We start from the raw sequence: 4,036 nt of genomic DNA, 5'->3' as shown, positions 1-4,036 counted from the left end.
GCTTTGGTTCGGTGCAAAGTCTTGGTGAGTTCTTGAATTAGAACATTGATCCAATTCTAATTAAAGTGCCAATTCATGACCAACTCAAGTTGTTCCTAAGAATGTCAAAGAATCTTGTATTCTTGCTATTACATTCACATCAACAAGACTCTCTTCATCAAGAAGTCTAATGCAGAAATTATTCTTGTGCAAATCTATGTTGATGACATTATCTTTGGTGCTACACAAGATAGGCTATGTGAAGAATTTGTGGCTGCAATGAAAGGTGAGTTTGAAATGTCTGTGATGGGAGAACTATCTTTCTTTCTTGGATTGCAGGTTAAACAAACAAAGGATGGGATCTTCCTAAGTCAATCAAAGTATTGTAAGGAAATTCTCAAAAAGTTTGACATGGAGAATTGCAAAGAGGCAAGCACTCCAATGCCATCAAGCTGCTATATGGATGCAGATGCTGCTGGAAAAAGTATAGATCAAACAAAATACAGAGGTTTGATTGGATCATTGCTTTATCTCACAGCAAGTAGACCGGACATCATGTTTGTGGTGTGTCTATGTGCAAGATATCAAGCAAATCCTAAGGAGTCACACTTCAAAGCTACAAAAAGGATTCTGAAATATCTCAAAGGAACATCTTCTGTAGTACTATGGTATCCTTCTCATTCTCCTATATATTTAATTGGTGGTGCGAATTCCACCAAAGTTTTGGTCACTCCCTTGACTCATGTTTGGCCCTGGGTTACCAGCTCGACGACTTGGTCAAGAGCGGCTTCTTCAATGACTACCTGCTGGACAAGAGGACGGGGGGTGCGTCGAGCTCTCAGTCGGCGAGCAGTGAGGGCCAGCAACATGAGATGCCCACTCACGGCGAGATCCATACCATCGCCGGAGGTTTTTCAGGTGGTGAATGCACTTATCGGGGTTTAGCTTTAATCTGTACTTGGCGATAGTGGTAAACAACTCCTCCAGATCTGAGATGTGCTTGCTTTTCTCTATTGAAGTCACGACCATATCATCTACGTACGCTTTCACATTCCTTCCCAACATCGGTGCAAGTACCTTATCCATCAACCTTTGGTACGTGGCCCCCGCATTCTTCAGCCCGAAGGGCATCACCTTGTAGCAGTAGCACGATCTATCAGTCATGAAGGCGGTCTTCTCTTCATCCATGGAATGCATCTTTATCTGGTTGTACCCTGAGAAGGCGTCCAGAAAGCTCAGCAACTTGCACCCTGCTGCGCTGTCGACCATGGCATCTATGCTTGGCAAAGGGTATGAATCCTTTGGACAAGCCTTGTTTAGGTCCGTGAAGTCGACGCACATGCGCCACTTCCCGTTGCTCTTCTTTACCAGCACGACATTAGCCAACCACTCAGGGTACTGGACCTCCCTGATATAGCCTGGGGCGAGGAGCTTCTGCGTTTCATCCCTAATCACCTGTCTCCTCTCCTCATTGAACTTTCTTCTCCTGTGTCACACGGGTCTGACCTGTGTGTCCATTGCCAGGTGGTGACACAAGAAATCGGGGTCGATTCCTGGCATGTCTGAAGCAGACCATGCAAAAGCATCCATATGCCTTTCTATCACCTTGGCGATCTGGTCTTGTAGCTCACCTTCCAAAGATCTTCCCAACTTGAAGACCTTGCCCCCGATCTCCCTCTCGAGCCACTCCTCGACGGGTTTGGGCCTGGTTTCACTGGCGATCACCGCCCTGGCGATTCCCGATTCCCTAGTCTCCTCTGGGCGGTTTCTCGCTTCTTCTTCCCGACCGGTGTTCTTCCCCTCAACCTCAACGTCTACCATGATAACATCGCCTTCGGCGGTCACTTCCATCGTCGCATCAACAACTCGCCCCTCTGTTGGCCTGGGCTCCACACCGGGAGGCGGCGTCGTGGTGATGTAGCTCACTGACCTCTTATTCTTGAGGCTATTTTCGTAGCACTTCTTTGCCTCCTTTTGGTCAGATCTTATGGTGATCACCACCCCCTCCATTGATGGCAACTTAACCTTCATGTGCCTGGTTGAGGGCACAGCTCCTATTCTGTTGAGGGTCGGCCTTCCCAACAGAATGTTATACGCCGAGGGGGCATTCACGACGAGGTACTTGATCTTCTCCGTCCTCGAGGCCGCCTCGTCTGTGAACGTAGTTCTCAACTCAATGTACCCCCTGACCTCCACCTGGTCGCCAGCGAACCCATACAAGCATCCTCCATAGGGCCTTAACTGGTCAAGGGGTAGTTGCAGTTTGGTGAAAGTCGGCCAGAACATCACATCTGCCGAGCTTCCTTGGTCCACCAGTACCCGGTGGACCTTCCTTCGCGCCGTGACTAGCGAGATGACTATGGGATCGTTGTCATGAGGCCCCAAGTCCCCGAAATCCTCCTTCGTGAACGTAATGTCCACATCTGGCGAGTGATCTTCGAACACATCTACTGCCATCGCAGACCTTGTATATTTCTTCCTCTGTGAGGCAGTACATCCACCACCTGAGAAACCTCCAGCGATGGTGTGGATCTCGCCATGAGTGGGCATCTCATGCTGCTGACCCTCACCGCTCGACGGCTGGGAGCTCGACGCTTGCCCCGTATTCTTGTCCAGCAGGTAGTCATTCAAGAAGCCACTCTTGACCAAGTCGTCGAGCTGGTAACCCAGGGCCAAACACGAATCAAGGGTGTGACCAAAACTCTGGTGGAATTCGCACCATGCGTTTGGTTTTGGCCCTAACACCTTGTTCGAGACCTTCTCAGGCGCCTTAAGCCTGGCAGCTATGTTGGGAATGACGATCAGGTCCGCCAACCCCATGACGAACTTGTACCTGGGTGGGCGATTGAACTCCCTAGGGCGCCCTGGGCCCCTTCCCTTGTTTTTCTTTGGGTCGTAAGGATGGCAAGTCCTTTGATCCTTCTTAGCCGCCACCGTCTCCATCACCCTCTGCGGCTGAATTCTAGTCTAGGCCCGTGGCCTAGCAGGAGCCACGCTCCCTCTCTTTTCTGCGACCTCACTGTCGTCGGCGATGTGGGCCACAGCAAGTCGCCGAACTTCAGCAAATGTGGCGGGGTGGCCCCTAATTAGCGCCTCGTAGAAAGGTCCAGGCAGTACGCCCTTTTTGAATGCGTATACCAACATCTCCTCGTCTTTGGCAGGCGAGCGGACCATCTGTGCTCCAAAACGGTTCAGATAGTCCCTGAGGGACTCTCCCTGATACTGCCGCACGTCGAACAAGTCATAAGACACCCTAGGTGGCGCCTTGTTCACGATGTACTGGTCGATGAAAAGCTTTGAAAACTACTGGAAATTGGTTATGTGACCTGTAGGCAGGCTAACGAACCATTCCAGCGTTGTTCCCTGGAGCGTACTCATAAACATCTTGCAATAGACAGCATTTGAGCCTCCTGACAGCATCATCTGCGTGTGGAACGCCGTGAGATGTGCTTCAGGATCCTCCACGCCGGTGAAAGAAGCTTTCACAGGTACCACGCTCGCAGGGATCGCCGTGTCTGTGATCGCCTGAGCAAACGGCATCGGAAAGACGCGTGGTGGCGATGACGGTGCAACTTCCTCAACAGTTGCGCGACCTCTCTCCTCGTGAAGAGCTTGACGCAATTCCTCAGTGACCTTGCTGAGCTCCTCATTTCTGGCCTGAGAGGCGACCAGGTCTTCGTGCATCTTCGCCTGCTCTACGCGCGATGCCTCCTCATTTGCCTGCAACGCGCGCATGATCTCCATCATTTGCGCCATGGTCATGGTGCCTTCTCCAGCAGTTGGCACAACGGGACTTGAACGCGTACTTCTCATCTTTCTCATGAAATATCAACAGATCAAGCTTCAGCGACAAAAACCTTCACCAGCGGAACGATCGATCCAGCAATCAATCGGTCAAAACCTCTTAAACTCCAAAGAACTTCCAAGAACGCAACCACAACAGCGCGGGATTGATTCGAACGCCAAAACCTCCACAGAAACTCGCAATCTCAACAGGAACCTACCGCTTCTCCACTAAAACTCCGGATTCACCAATCAGAAACTCAAACGAACGGTA

Source organism: Phaseolus vulgaris, chromosome 1 (genome assembly GCF_000499845.2).
Source record: "Phaseolus vulgaris cultivar G19833 chromosome 1, P. vulgaris v2.0, whole genome shotgun sequence".
In the NCBI taxonomy this organism is placed as follows: domain Eukaryota; kingdom Viridiplantae; phylum Streptophyta; class Magnoliopsida; order Fabales; family Fabaceae; genus Phaseolus; species Phaseolus vulgaris.
Note: the sequence above shows the minus strand (reverse complement) of the source record.